This window comes from Anabrus simplex, chromosome 2, assembly GCF_040414725.1.
Source record: "Anabrus simplex isolate iqAnaSimp1 chromosome 2, ASM4041472v1, whole genome shotgun sequence".
NCBI lineage: Eukaryota > Metazoa > Arthropoda > Insecta > Orthoptera > Tettigoniidae > Anabrus > Anabrus simplex.
In genome coordinates this window covers 338995898-339013015 of record NC_090266.1, presented here as the reverse complement: position 1 = coordinate 339013015, position 17118 = coordinate 338995898, and the positions used below count along the sequence as shown (strand labels likewise).

The 17118-nt window shown below is 39.0% G+C and overlaps 1 protein-coding gene across 1 annotated transcript in view; it reads right to left on the bottom strand.

Moving 5' to 3' along the window:
• LOC136864123 (proton myo-inositol cotransporter) overlaps positions 1 to 17118 on the bottom strand; it is a 569053-nt gene that overhangs the window by 321699 nt on the left and 230236 nt on the right. The gene's annotated exons all lie outside the window — the stretch shown is intronic.

Below are 17118 nucleotides of genomic sequence, written 5' to 3'. Positions count from 1 at the left end.
GGGTATCAGCCGCGCGAAATGTACATGGGAGTAAAAACAGTACGTGTGATTTAGTAGGAGACAAATCACTGTCTTCGTAGCAGGAGGTCATATGCTGACACCTCAAGCTGTTGATTTCAACTGGCAGTATAGGTTAACCGTCTTACTAAAAAAAAGTCCTTATACAGTTGTTTAACACTTGCATAGTTATATAGGGAATAAATCCTGTATAACCGTTGTATATTTTTCTTACTAATAAACGTGGTATACGCATTGTATTACTATTCAGCATGTATACACTCGTTCCAAGTCGTAGGTATCTCTTCCTGCAGTTCACTGACGTATTTCGCACGTTCACCTTTATGATCGCTTCTGCTGCTTATCTACGAGCAAAACTTTCCGGAAAGTCGCGCAGCAGCACGGCATATCGGAAAGGCAGTGGCAACAAAGTGAGACAGCTGGAAATTGGCTTATATTGATATCAACATTTCTTCAGCTGGCTTGTGTAATGAACGCAACGAAAGAAATGAAAAAGCTTAAGAAAAGATCAAAAGCTCCTAACTGGGATAGTACGGAAAACTTTAGAAACTGTAATTGAATCGGCGAGTTGAAAAGCGTACACATTCCAAAATCCTTACTTTACAGGAGAAAGGAAAAACTGTTTGGTAGCTAAAAGAAAGGTTTGATCAAAAAAGTTTATATTAGGCATTTACCCATCATATCTGCGTATTCAACTACGAAGTATGGAAATCATTTCGTAAGGTTTTCAAGTTATACCATTTGTTTTATGTCGACGAGTATGTCCTTTTTTCATACTCAAATTTGAGAAAGATCTTTGTAGAGGCAGATAATGTATAATAAACTTCGCAATTTCAAAAGTCCATTAAGCAGTAACACATTATTACACAAAAATACGCCCAACCATCATTCCTTTTATAGTCATTCATTGTCATTCCCTCTCTTTAAAGCGTCTTACTTTACGAAAATGTCTAGCCTCTATAACCTCTGAATGGTGTATGTCTTCTGTGTTTAAAATATCGTGAAGATCAACGTTATCGTCCATTCTTTCAATGTGTATTCAATGTTAAATGGATAAGTCGAATATTTCACCACGATTATATTACTGCAGACAGTAAATACCACGAAAATAAACTGCTCACTCGTTTCTTTTTCCGCTACTCGCAGCTATACAACGCTTATACAAGGGTCCTGGTCTGTATAAACCTTGTATGAAAGTTATACACCGTTTATTAGCAAGACGGTAAGTATTTGATTATTAAGAAGCAAGTTCGTTATGTGCAGCTATTCACTTAACGTTTTACATCGCTTCAACTGAGCAGTATAACCATGCTTGCTAAATCAAGTAGTGCGGAGAAAAATCACGGTTAATAACTCTCACATAGAGTACATACCGCCCTGAACAAGATTTTCCTTACAGATTCCGTAGCACCTCATTACTTTCAGAGCTTAGCAATAATTATGTTTGCATCAGCTATCGATCATTGTAACACCATTAAATGGTGAGGTCATTATTTAAAAAAAGCAGTTTTAATTATTTAAGCGTGTACGTAGTAATATACTGTATAAGGAGATGTTACATAATCCAATACTTCCTCTGCTCAGGGGCCGATGACCTATATGTTCGACCCCTTTAAACTACTACTACTACTACTACTACTACTACTACTACTACTACTACTACTACTACTACGTGTGGGGCCGCGGGTGCGTACTGTGTCGCACACGTGAATTTGGCCCTATTTTACAGCCGATATCCTTCCTGACACTAACCCTATATGGAAGAATGTATTGCGTGTTTCTGTGGTGCTTGTTAGCGTAGTGCGTTGTATGAATGTGAAGCGGAATGTGTTGGGACAAACACAAACACCTAGTCACCGTTAATTAGACGATTAACATCCCCGACCCGGCCGGGAATCGAAACCGGCACACACTGAACAGAAGGCCTCAACGTTGACCATTCAGCTAATGAGTCTGATAATAATAATAATAATTATTATTATTATTATAACTGAATACTTTAATATTCACTATCCATGAAATGAAATTATGGTTCCCTTCTGGGAATTTATTGTTCAATTATTATTATTATTATTATTATTATTATTAGAATAAACCTTTTGAGGGTACGGTAAGTCAACTCTGGTTACTTATCTATGCATTTAATTTTCTTAGTTTCCAGACTTTCATTTTCTGAGAATGTTGTTCCTTTTCCTCTTGAGTCCATTTTCTTCCAGTTGTTAATTTCTTTCTCTCCTCAAATCCTGCCTTTTGTGTTACTTCTCTGAAATGTGCTCTATTTTCTATCGTATATATTTCAATTCCAGCGTTTTTCATATCCTTTTCAATTTCAGTGAACTACATGTTGGCTTGGATTTTTAACAGTTCAATAAGTTGAAGATTATTTTAGTTGTTATTCATTCTGCAAATGTGTCCAAAAAGCTGGAGTCTTCTTTTGCTCATTACAGTTGTCAGTTTTTCAATTTTTAAATATAGCTCTGTTTGATCGTAGTCTAAATTCCGCATTGTTGTTTCTTATAGGTCCCAGCATTTTTCTCAAAATTCTTCTTTCACCTTTTTTGTAATTTTTTAAGATCTCCAATTCTTGTAAGTTTATGAGTTTCTGCTGAATAAAAAATTTCTGGCCGGGCCACTGTTTGGTAATGTATTCATTTCAAGTTCCAGAATAGAGATTTCTTATTGTATATATTTTTTGTCATATGAAACATCCTTTCCATTTTGTTTACTCATATCTATAGCTACTAGTGATGGGCATATCGAATGCTTCCTGCTATCGATTGTTAAACGATAGTCCAGGAGTACAACCGAATGTTTTTATTCGATAGTTTTCATTCGGTTTCCGAATTGCTGACATTCGTTACGGTAGTTACTAACTACTGCAATATGCACGCGTGTTACAGTGTACGGTCTCATATTTACTCTGATCCTTGCTATTTCGGCTCCCACAATATCTGTGCTAATCATTTTTTTTTTTTTTTTTTTGCTAGTTGCTTTACGTCGCACCGACTCAGATAGGTCTTATGGCGACGATGGGACAGGATATGGCTAGGAGTGGGAAGGAATCGTCCGTGGCCTTAATTAAGGTACAGCCCCAGCATTTGCCTGGTGTGAAAATGGGAAACCACGGAAAACCATTTTCAGGGCTGCCGATAGTGGGGTTCGAACCTACTATCTCCCGAATACTGGATACTGGCCGCAATTAAGCGACTGCAGCTATCGAGCTCGGTGTGCTAATCATTAGGAACAATTTATTGAATACTCATTATTAACATTATGGACACTGGGACCACGTAGGCCTACTTATTTTAATATGAAATATTTAATGGTGCACTTGGTCAGTTTTAGGTTAGGCAATCTCTCTTCGTAGGAGGAAGTACAATAAAATACATTTTTATTTATTTAACTGGTATCATGTCAAACAATATACATGTGCAAACAGCCGTTAAACATAGCTCTCTTCAATGCTGTCATAGATTTTCAGATACATTATATTTTAAAAATTGCATTTTAACATGAAAAAATACAACCAAACCGCGAACTAAATGAAACACACATGTAATAGAGCAATAAGCATTTATATGTGCAGTCACTAATAGTATGTCGTGGTAAAAAGTACATAAAGTAGCTAGATCAAATGTTTTCATTCTGTGCACATAGAACAGGTTAGGATAACTAAAACAACATATCAAACTTGCAGTATAATTAATCAGACACTTAGGCTACCACTGTCTTCCTATAATCAAAGATTTTTGTTCAGGAATATTAAAAGATCTAAATGTTTTGCTTTCAGCCTGTTTCTTCTTTCACTCATCTGCCCAGCTTTCGAAAATATTATTTCTGCTGGAACAGATGTTGCAGGAACTGAGAGATATTTCTGTGACAATGTGTATGAGAGTTCCATGGCAGATTTGTGTTTCTTCCAGAATTCTGCTGGACTGCTTTTTTTGCCCATGTAATGGAGGGAATAATATTTACGGACCATCATTGGATAATGTTTAAAATACGCGCGCGATAGTTGCTCTCCTAGACCGTAATACTATTGCATTGGTTCCTATCGTTTCCGTAACATTCGACTTACGTACTATCGTTTTGAGCGAAGTGGGAGCAACTACAGCAGGATAATTCAGTATCATATAGACCGAATGAAACATCGAATGTTGTTGAAAACAATCGAATGAAACGGTAGTTTGAGACTATCGAATAATTCGGTAGTTTTCATTCGGAATGCCCATCGCTAATAGCTACCTCTTCTTTTGTGTTGTTTGTTATCAATTCTCCCAGGTATTTAAAGCAATTTGTCCGAGGTATCTTATTGTTAAGTGTGATATTTTGAGGGGCATTAATGATGTTTGTCATGAACTTTGTTTCTTCAAATGATATTTGTAGTCCTATTTTGGCCGCTTGTTTCTGTAATTCTCGTATTTGTTCTTGAGCATTATCTAATGAGTCTTAATTAACGCCATGTCATCTGCGAAAGCTAAACAATCTATAATGATTTTATTTGGATTTCTTCCTAGTTGAACACCTTTAGTACTGATGGCTTTCCTCCATTCTTGAACTACCTTCTCTAATGCACAATTATTGAAGAGTAGAGGTGGGAAACCATCTCCCTGTCGTACATCTGATCTTATTTCAAATGGTTTAAGGTACGATTCCACTGCCTGCGGCAAAGGGTGACATGCAGCATGCGGCTGGCAACAAATGTTGCTCTTTATATAGCATGCAGCTTGTTGTCAGTGGGGCAGAAAACATGTGGTATGCTACATGTGTTGCCCGGTGTAGCATGCGTCACTTGTGGAGACTTGTCGCCAACTACAACCGTCAACCAAGGCAACAGTTCCTCACTCGACTTTGACCGGCTGGTGACAGCTACACTTCCTTTATGTCCTTGTTTCGACTTTCTCAACCTATCATCTCACTAATGATCCCGGAAATGTGCATGGCGCGGAGTGATCCAAGCTGATAAGGCATGGAGCCCTTAGCAAACAAACCACGTCCGAATTCTCAAGAGGCAAAAGCCATTAGTGATTGATGAGTTCAAGGAGTACTTTGTCAGATGAAGGTCGTGTACCATGGCAGAATCGGTATGCCTAGAGGTACGGGGAGATTTAGACTTCTTGTTCACTGGAATTTAATTATTTTAAAAAAATTAAAATGTATCAGTTTTAAGCAGAATATTCTAACCCAATTCTGATTATTTTACCCCCTTATAGTTCACATTTCTAATAGAGTTATACTAGGAGAATGAAAGATAACTGTGACAATAAGTAGACAAATTGCGGAAGAAAAAGACTGTGATGAAATTGTTGGAAGACTTTGCGTAATTAGAGTAGCGGCGAAGGATATTCAAACAAAAAGTAGATTAATTGTGTGTTAACAGTGTAGAAAGAACCATTTGTTGTTATGCTATTAAACGACGTATTTACGAGAAATCCATAGGCATGGCAATGCCATAAGATACTGATACGTAGAATATATTATTATTATTATTATTATTGTACAATAATGTTATTGGCTTTAAGTCCCATTACTACTTTTACGGTTTTCTGAGTCGCCGAGGTGCCGGAATTCAGTGCAGCATGCGTTATTTTACGTTCCAGTAAATCTACCGACGCGAGACTGACAGACCTACTTGAGCACCTTCAAATACCACCGGACTGAGTTAGAATCGAACCTGCCAAGTTAATTATTGTTGCTGTAGTAGTTAGTATTATGTCATTAAATTATATTTTAATAGTTATCTCTGATTTATTTCTAGAGCAAACTATTGCCAGTACTAATAACGAGAAAAACAGGCATTAAATAATGGCTTTACGCCCCACTATCTACTTTTACGGTTTTCGGAGAGCTGAGGTGCCGGAATTTAGTGCAGCATGCGTTATGTTACGTTCCAGTAAATCTACCGACACGAGACTGACGTAGGCCTACTTGAGCACCTTCAAATCCCACCGGACTGAGCCAGGATCGAACCTGCCAAGTTGGGGTCAGAAGACCAGCGCCTCAACTGTCTGAGCCACTCAGTCCGGCAGGCATCGAATAAATCACAATCGTATTTACAGAAGTTCATAAGCAGTTAACTTATTTCATTTATTATAGGAAAACAGTGGCTGAAAATCACCTCACGTTCCTCATTGTCACCTGATGTTTGGAGCATCGATGTCAAGAAGAAATGTAAATAGATTTTACGCGAACCACAGGTTTCCTCTCAATGGAGAAGCACCACCAGTTTTAATTTTCTGAATTTTTTATGCTCTCGGTGGAAAGCTGAACGCATTTTTTATTTTTTTCCCGTTCCTGGACACTGCAGTCATACTTTTCTGGGGGCCGTTTTAACGTACTGATGGTACACAAGAAAAGTGACAAGTCAAAAAAAATGCTATTTTGAGTTAAGAAGTGGAACACATTTTCACTGCATATTTTTACATAGAAAAACGTCATAAATCTATCTATAAAATTGGCCGCTAGATGGGAGTAACGTTTTCCGCCGGAAGAATCACGACTGGCTGATATCTTGAATAATGTCACATCTCACCAGGGTTGCCACCGTTAGTTCTTTAGTACTAGATCTAGTACTTCGTGGACATTTTTAGTACGTTAGTTCTTTTTATGGAAATCTAGTACTTTTTACGGAGGTAGAGTAGACGTTCTTCCACTGCAGCAGAAGAACAAAAAAGAAATATTTAAGAAGTTTCAGAGCCAAGTGTATCTTTTCATGTTGAATTCTGCGAACAAGTTTTTTTAGAGGGTAGTTTTTAGTGATCCTATTTTAAGAAATCTCTTCATGTCGAACTAGAAAACTGCAAAAGAGATGGCAGTTCCATCAGTATAATCCCATTAGCTATATATTTCCCTAATGTAATTACAGAAAGTGCTTATGAAGTTAGATAGGAAATGGTGGGTAGCAATGTCCACAGGAAAAAAAAAGCTTTTCAGTCTCTTGAACATACAGGCTCAATATAAAAATTACACTATAACATACCTGCAAAACAACGCACTATTAAACAATAGGCCCTATTTATATTGAACTCGTGTGTCGTGTGGAAAGTGTGGTTTCCTTCTTAACAAACAAGTCCACAGAACCGCAGAAAGAGTACTAAGAATTTATGGAATTTTGGAACTCTAATCGAACTGAAAAATCCTGTGGGCGACTACATCTTTTCAAATTTGAAAAGATTTTTGAAGGCATTGCTCTGTTTACCACATTCTCCTGCTGAAACAGAACAGTTTCTTTTCCTGCTCTTTCTGTTAATAAGACCAGATTGAGAAACAAACTACTATTCCGTAGTGTATGTGAGTGGGCTCCTAAAGCACTAGTCTGCCCAAAATGTTCACATTTCAAAACAGTTTATCACTTTGGCAAGAAGAGCAAAATGTGAAATGCATGTTAATATATTCTAAAAGACAGCCAAATTTTGGGTAGTGTATAAAGACAAAATGAATATATGTGTGTGTGTGTGTGTGTGTGTGTGTGTGTGTGTGTGTGTGTGTGTTTCATAGTGTTCATGTTCTAAACATAAATAAATGACTCATCTGGTAGTCAGCTTGGAACTGGAAATGTTAGAATAGTGGGTATTGAATCTGCAACATTGCTGCTTCCCGTCGTAGATATCAAAACCGATATCTTCTGATAATTACGATTTTTTCATTTAATAAAGGTATGTTTTTGATAAGTATATTTTTTTCTATACTGCCTTCATGAATAATCCTACTCCATTGTAAAACAAAATGATTTAGTACTTTTTTCCATAATCTAGCACCTTTTCACGGGAAAATTTGGTACGAACATTTTTTGCCCGGTGGCAACCCTGCATCTCATTTGAGGTCTGGGAGCGGAAGCGGGAACATCGCAGCTGTGTCGAGAAGAAAGTCATATCTCAAGTTGTGACAATATTATTATAGTTCATTATCAAGAAAAGTGTCATATTTCGAGTTAAGCCGCTTTTAATGATAAGGTGAGCCTAACACAACACCTTTTTTTCATCGTCGTAAATTTTTAGTTAAGACATTTTTCTACAATATAATGATATCCTACTGCAACATATTTTGAATTGTGTCACCTTTCAATATAAACAGAGCATTGCTGTGGGAAAATTCTGCAGCAAACTTTGAACTTGTGACACATTTCCTCATAGTTCTTAATATGAAATCCCGCGATGGTGGTATGTGTATTTCAAGTTGCTCGTGCTTTCTTTCATGTTGTTTCCTAGTAAGCTATCAGATATTATGAACAATGGCGTCCTAGAACACAAGAGTTATACTGAAGCTGGCAAAAATGAAATATGATCATTTGGAAGGCCATGGTGACTCAAATGATAAGAACTGTGAGTGGACAACTCTGACACCAGTAGATCCAGGAAGAGACGTTACATCAGCATTTCAACAAGCAGGTTAGTAAAAGGAATTACCTACGTATGTAGTTTAAAATATTAATAATCTGTATTTTTATTTTATCCTAAGTTTCCTTCTAAATATATAATGTAAATTCGATTCATTGCAAAGCATGGTTCCCGGCTAACATTTCAGATTAGATTTTAAACCTTGTTTCAGATGCCACTGGAATTACTTCAGTCGCTGAGTCAACGGTACTAGTGTCGCATTGTGGACCACAGCTTCAACAGAGTTCAGACTCTACCGACCCATCCGAAGACCAACCGGCTTTGCCATCACCGCAACAAGGTTAGAACATTTACCTTGTTTTGATATTCTTCCTTATAAATCAATCATATGATTTATTGCTAGGAGAACATGTACGCTGCGTATCTATAGAAAAAATCTTAATGTACGTAAATAATCTTCAATGGTTGATAACGTCCTTTTATTTCATTTCAGATGTGAACGAACAAAGTAGTAGCAGCTCATTTCCTAATTCTCGCACATCAGAATCGGGCATTTCATCTGATGGTGGCATTCAAGATCCTACCTACAAGGGACAAACTAGTTCATCCTCTTCGTCCGCAGGAGCGGAATCTGAAGAAGACCCTGCTGTGGAGGATAATGTTGACGTAGGAAGAAAGAAAGGAAGGAAAAGACGGGCAAGACCACTGGAATGGAAGAAAACATTAGCAAAGCAGTGCAGGAACTCTGGAAAAGAGTATGTATCCAGTTCCAGGAGTGGAAAAGTCGTTAAGAAGGAAGTTGTATGACAAATGCAGGTTGAAATGCAGTACAAAAATTAAAGAAGACCGTCAGAAGATATTTGATGAAAATTGGAATTTGGGAAACTTACAAAGGCTACGCGAGTTCCTTCTGTTCTATATAGAGAGTATTTCTCCTAAATACAGATACATCAGAGAAAGTAGTCATCGCTCAAATAATAAAGCATTTTATTTTACTGTTGCGGAAAAGAGGATCAGAGTTTGTAAAACTTATTTTAAAAGCACACTAGACATAACAGACAGGCCAATAAGAACAGTATACACAAGAAGAGTTATGCAACAGGTGGAATACTTGATTCAGACCTCAGAGGCAAACACGGTAAGCACCACCACATTGCTGATGATGTAAAAGAAGGAGTACGTCACCACATTAATTCAATTCCAAGGATATAATTCATTACTGCCGAAAAGATTCGAAGAGAGAATACATTGAAGGTAGAACAATAGCGGACCTGCACAGAGATTATGTTATCAATGCAAGAAGAATCTGTCATTTGCAAATTACTTAATGTACTCCAGGATTTTTAATAATGATTTTAATATTTCATTTTAAACCGAAAAATGATATGTGTGAGGACTGCCTGATGTTCATAAATGCTTTGGTAGAAGAAAAACAGAAACAGAAGGAAAAATACAACAGACACTTACTAGAAAAGGACCTATCACGCATGGAAAATGATAATGATAAGAAAAGTGTGAGCAGAAATTTAATTGTCGCTGTATATGATTTACAGGCAGGGCTTCAGTGTCCCAGGGGTGATGCCTCCAGTTTTTACTACACTTAAAAAAATCAACGTTTTCAATTTTACGATAGTTGAGCTTCGGTGTAATACAATCCAATGTTTCGTATGGGATGAGACCGAAGGGAACCGGGATGCTAATGAAATCTGAACTTGTGTCTTGAGATATCTTGAAGGTTTAGAAGAGAGCTAAGAACACAGAGAGCAAAAAACTGGATGTAATATTCTATTCAGATAACTGTTGCGGCCAGCAAAAAATCGCTTTATCTTTTCAATGCATTTGTTTGCTGTGAATAGCTATCCATTTATAAACTCCATTACACACAAATTTTTGGTTAAAGGACATAGCCAGAATGAAGGTGATAGTGCACATGCAACCACTGAACTGAGGTAACAAAATCTCTAAAATCTGGACCCATTAATGTTCCACAGCAATATGTCACACTAATTCGTACAGCCAAGAAGACGGGGAAACCTTACCAAGTCAATGAAATGAACTACGAATTGTTCTATGACTTAAAGGACTTGACATGTAAAATAGGTCTAAATGTCCTAAAAACTGAAGATGAAAATAAACAGGTGACCATTAGTCGCATCTCAGCAATTTGATTTGAAGGAAAGAATCCTGAAAGAATTATTTTCAAAACTTCTTACGCAGATACGGAATTTCGTGTTATTGCAGTGAGGAAGACACGATCAAGTTCTACTGCAAACATCCAGCTGAAGGCGGTGTATAATCACAAACTGATCATCAAAGAAACTAAAAAACAGGGCTTGTTAAAATTGATGTCGAAAAATGTAATTCCTAAATCTTATTTGTATTATTATAATAGTTTGTAGTTAAAGATTTGGTGATTACTGCAATTATGTACCTGTGCAATTACACGGTTATAGTTCCTTTATAACGATTTATGTAGGAAACAACAGCTGACGTCAGTCTGGCTTTAAAAAAAGTTTTCTGTATTAACATTAGGCCTATTACAGCATTATGTTGTGTTCCTACATTACAAATTTACATCTTATTTTAGTTTTTACTGTAAACTTTTGGTGTATATTGCACATTAAAATTCCAAAATATTAGGAAAAGAATTGGTTGTGCATTTGATTAATAATTAATGGTGTATGGCCTCCGGAGAGGCCTGGTGCAGGTCTTTTTCTAGTAGACTGCCTATTAGGCGACCTGCATGTCTGAAGATGAGGGCCCTACCTAGGATGATTTCTAATGTTGAATACGCCACACACACCCAGCCCCCGAGCCATTGGAATTAACCAATTAAGGTTAAAATCCCCGACCCGGCCGGGAATCGAACCCGGGACCCTCTGAACCGAACGCCAGTACGCTGACCATTCAGCCAACGAGTCGGACTATGCATTTGATTACTGATGTATACAAGGGTTGAATAACACTGACGTTCAACTATCCATGGTTTCCTAAATATTATATTATATTATATTATATTATATTATATTATATTATATTATATTATATTATATTATATTATATTATATTATATTATATTATATATTAAGTCTTTCTCGATCATGGGAATAACCAATTTTACGAAAGAGGAAAAGAAACCCGCTCTCAAAAGAATGACAAATCTTTAAATGGCTGAAAAATGATGTATTTTGACTTGTGTCACTTTTCTTGTGTACCGTCGGTATGCTTTCTATGCTACTGTTTTCATAATAACTCCATGTTACATTCCGCAATTCCGGAGCATTGTTATAATCCTTAATTAAATTCACAGTGCTTTCAATAGCCCACTTCATCTTGTCGCACGGAAATTGTAACACCGATCCACACACACTGTCCGATTCCGGACGACACTGTTCGATAAGCATATTTTTGAGGCATGCGGCACCAGAGTGTGTTCGACAGATGGCAACATGTCTCATGCCACAAAGCCGTACGCTACATGTCATGCCGTGCTCCTTCAATTGAAAGTCGACTGCAGCATGCTTCACTGTCGCATGCTCCATGTCGCCCAAATGTTGCCTCAGTGGAATCCTGCCTTTACTTTCTACATTCCCTGCTACTCTACCACAGCTCGTTGGCTACCCATGTGCGCCGAATATGACACGCGTAAAAGGAAGAACTGCTTCACGAAAATGTTAAGTAACACTGACCATGGACTTGCTGAAACCAAATTAGGAAACTATGTCATTCAGCCAGAGAGCGATAAACTTATCGGAAGTCTTCCTCTTACATCATATTAGAGACAAGTTATTCCATAGTACGATTAAATAGACAATATTCATTAGTGACTTCTGTAGAGAGCAGTACTGGAAATAAATCGTTCCAGAAAATTCAGCTGGCCCTCATTGTCCGCATACGCAATAAAATGAGTGTGCGTTGATCACGACTAATCAATTCCAAGAATATTTCATGTTTACTGCTTTACCTAATTCCTGCAACATTTCTCTAAAATTTCCAGCTCTCGAATAAGCTTTAGGAAAGAGATTATTATTATCATCATTAATTTTCCACAAAATGTAGGTACAATTTAGGGGTGGTGAACGGAGGAAGGGCATAGCTCCACATACACGAACGTGCCTCCTACAAGCTGTACTCTGAACAAAATCACGACCTTCCTTCGTAGACCGACATTTAATTTGAACAGTCAAGGCCAGGAAATAGACTATGGCTGGCTTAGCTAGGCAGCGAACGGCTAGTCAGAGTTGATGGCTTGGTGAATCACCGGAACGCTCCCCTGTTAATTGTATCATGGCACGAGAAGTAGGTAAAAAAATCTCTCTCTCTCTCTCTCTCTCTCTCTCTCTCTCTCTCTCTCTCTCTCTCTCTCTCTCTCTCTCTCTCTCTCTCTCTCTCTCCACGGGTATGTGTATGTCGTCGCACTGTTTGAAAAGACCGTATTTGATTGCTCCCTCAGGCAATCTTATTATGGATGATCTTTTTATTATAATAATAGTTTTAACGTCCCACTAACTATGAAGGCCATCCGGAAAGTGGTACCCGTTTGCGCAATAAAGACACAGGAGTAAATATTAACAAATATACACATTTTTATTGGAAAGAGCATACCTTACACTACTTCTCCACATAATCTCCAAGCAAATTTAGGCATTTGTCATAACGTGGGACGAGTTTTTGTATTCCAGCGTCATAGTCCTCCGCCGCCAGCGTATTGAGATACTGTACGTAGTCACGGCTCGTTTAAGTTCTTCATCGCTGTCAAATCTTTTTCCCGCCAGAAAGTCTTTTTGCTTCGTAAAGAGATGAACATCTGAAGGGGCCAAGTCCGGGCTATACGGGGGATGGTCGAAGGTTTCCCACTTTAATTGCTGCAAAAGTTGTGTTATCGCAGCTGCATGAGGCCTGGCATTGTCATGAAGGATAATGGCGCCTGTAGACAATAGACTTCGCCGTCGATTTTGTATTGCCCGCCGTAATTTCTTTAATGTTTCACAATACGCATTAGCAATAATTGAGTCTCCACGGGCCATAAAATCAATGAGCAGTACACCTCGGCGATCCCAGAAAACGGTTGCCATGAGTTTCCTGGTGGACAGAACTGTCTTGAATTTTTTTGGTTTGGTTGGTGAATGAGCATGATGCCACTCCATTAACCGTCGTTTACTCTCAGGTGATGCATAACAAACCCATGTTTCATCCCCAGTAATGATGCGAGTCAGGAAAGAGTATCCATTGGAATAACGTCTCAGAAACGTCAGTGCTGCAGCCATACGCTTGGTTTTGTGCTCCTCTGTAAGCATGCGAGGGACCCACCTTGCACAGATTTTTTAATAATTCAGATGGTCTTTCACAATTTCATGAACAATTGTTCGAGACACATTAGGAAAATGTTCACAGAGTTCATCAATTGTGACGCGCCGATCGTTCCTCACGCATTCGTCTACTGTGCTCAGCAGTTGGTCTGCAATGACAGATGGTCTCCCTGAACGCTCCTCGTCGTGTGTATTCCCCCTCCCGAGGTTGAAGTTGTGACACCAGCGCCGAACAGACGACTCGTCCATCACATTGTCTCCATAAACCTCCGTTAATTGGCGATGAATATCACAAGGTCGAACGTTTCGTGCATCTAGAAATTTAATCACGGCCCTCAATTCACAACTGGCGGGGTTCTCAATTTGTTTAAACATTTTAAACGATCACAGACACAACACAGGCAATGCTAGCGTCACGCAACCTCGCACAGAGGAGGCAGACAAGCCACTGACGCGGTCTGACCTTCCCCACCGGCTACCCGAGTCGTCAGCGCTTCGTGCGGCGCTAACGGGTACTACTTTCCGGATGGCCCTCGTACTTCAGGTTTTCGGAGACACCGAGGTACCTGAATTTATTCCCGCAGGAGTTTTTACGTTGCAGTAAATCTACCGACACGAGGCTGACGTATCTGAGCACCTCCAAGTACCACCGGACTGAGCCAGGATCGACCCTGCCAAGATGAACTTTTTGACAAGGGAAAATATTATCTCAAAACTTGGGGAGCGGGGCAGGGAGCACAAAACAGACGTGCAAATACACCTAATAAACATTTATAGAGATATATGGTTTGCAGAATGCACCAAAGGTTACGTTCTACGTCAGGTAAGATTTCAAAGACCTCCTTTATTACGCCCTACTGGCACATAATATGATCACGTCAGATGCATAATGTAACCAATTAGAGATTCTAATCCGAAACATCCAAGGTAATAGTGATAAATTTGCAATACAAATGAGTGTTGTGTCTTCGATCACCTACAGAAAGTTGCACGAAATTGTCTGGAACGTTTTACCATACCCGCAGTAATCAACAAACAATTCATCATCCGACGTAAGTAACTGTCTCTGGAAATGATATAGATCTTGATTCCCATAGGGAACCTGATGGCCAAGCAGGGATCAATTTTTGGTAATGAGACAAAGACTCTCATAGTGCATTGGCACTGCCGGTGGCTGCAAGTAGCTTACGCAGTGGCCGCCACGGTATGGACTAGACATGCGTCTTGGTGGGTGTGCTGGGTGTGCTATGTACCAACTGATGAGCCCAACTTAGCACACAGGGGCGAAATGCTTCTCAAACAATGAATTTAATGAATTTGATGATGATTATGATGGTGCTCGTTGTTTAAAGAGGCCTAACATCTAACGTCATCGGCCCTTATGGTACGAGATGGACGACATGATATAATTCAAATTTTAAAATGTATCCACTGACTAGAATTTAAAACAAATGAATATTAACAATGATCGTGAATTTAAAATAATCAGCGAAGCTAATTCGCAATGCCTTATTTGCTGTAAAATGATAGATGATAGGATTATGGTAGAATAAGAAAGTGCCTTAAAATGCAATAATATACGATGCAAATTACTATTTAAAAACTCATTAAAATACACAAACTAAAAGAGAGTCAAGTTAATAAACCGTAGTGAACAATAATACAAAGACTAATTCGAAACGCTACGTTTATACGCGATAAAACCAACCACTATCCCTCATTTAAGAGATGACGAGGTCTGCCGACTGCTCGTCATCTCGCAGGATGAGGGACATGGTACTCGAGAGTTTAAAACTACGGCGCAGATCGACCAGGTCCACGCACTCCGTAAGGATGTGTACAACGGTAAGATGATCTCAGCACGTACACACCGGAGGGAGTTCCGGTAAATAGGAGCGAGTTACTATATCGTGGCCGATCCGAAGACGACGTAATACCACTGCTTCCCTCCGAGAAGCCCGAAAGGAAGTCCTCCATAACTTCGTTATACCTTTTATCGCTCTCATTATTTGGAAGTGGAGTGGCCTGCGACTCCATCTCCCAATGGGACATAACCAAATGTCCCAGCTGAGAGCTGAAAGCGAACAGAGTTTTATACGGCTCAATGTGTTCAAGGTAGAGTTCAGCGTGGAAGTTACATTATAGGTGTGAATTTTCATTCTGATAATTACTGAATCGTCGGTCAGAGTTACGAGAAAGACTACTGAAGCTGCCAAGCACATTGTAGATGCGACGTGTAGTTGGGATTATAGGAGCACTGTAGGACATAACCACATACGTCAAAACCCTTACGAGTTTTTGGAAATCCGAATAAGAATGCCCCAAAAGGCGCAATTAAGCTCGTTCAGTAGTCAGCAAGTTTGGCCGGGTTCATCTGAGATTTTCAGTTAGCGTAAGAGCGAAAGAGCAAGAAGCAGTTTCTCGGCAGACCTTGAAGTAATCTACCAGAGCTTTACAACAACCTGGTGTGAAGAAACACCAACAAATAATATTTTGTGGGGAATATACCGTATGTACCTAAATTCGCTCTTGGTTACACTGTTAAGAAACTGACCTTTAAGTTTCTTCAGCGACTACATATCCTTCACAGAATTTGGTAGTTGTGTACGTGTTTTTAAATATGCAAAACATTCGACGTCAATATGGGACTGCAAGTTTTATTATATTTCACACCAGTAACGTATTATAGATTTTTGATATCATGTACATTAGAATTTCCCCATATAATAAAATTACTGTAAATTAAAGATCTTCCAATTATTCAGTTAGATTAGAGAAGCAAAATTTAGTTTTCGGTTTCATGTTCTAAGTGCTCAATTTAGAAACATGCTTAAACCACCTCCGCCGTGACACGGGCAACAAAGGTGCAGCACTGTTATTTTTTTATTTTTTTTTTGGTATTTGCTTTACGTCGCACCGACACAGATAGGTCTTACGGCGACGATGGGACAGGAAAGGCCTAGGAATGGGAAGGAAGCGGTCGTGGCCTTAATTAAGGTACAGCCTCAGCATTTGCCTGGTGTGAAAATGGGAAACCACGGAAAACCATCTTAATGGCTGCCAGCAGTGGGATTCGAACCCACTATCTCCCGGATGCGAGCTCGCAGCTGCGCGCCCCTAACCGCACGTCCACTGTCATGTTAACATGAAAAGCGAATGAGTATAGTGTGTGTGTGTGTCTCTCTCTCTCTCTCTCTCTCTCTCTCTCTCTCTCTCTCTCTCTCTCTCTCTCTCTCTCTCTCAACGACTATTGTAATTTTCCGAAGGAAGAAATAGAAATAGGAGTTCCTTCCGCTGCTGGCTAGGAGTGTGATCAGCGGGTATACTACTACTACTACTACTACTACTACTACTACTACTACTACTAATAGTTTTTATGACCCACTTACTACTTTTAAAGGTTTTCGGAGACGCCGAGGTGCCGTAATTTTTCCCGCAGGAGTTCTTTTACGTGC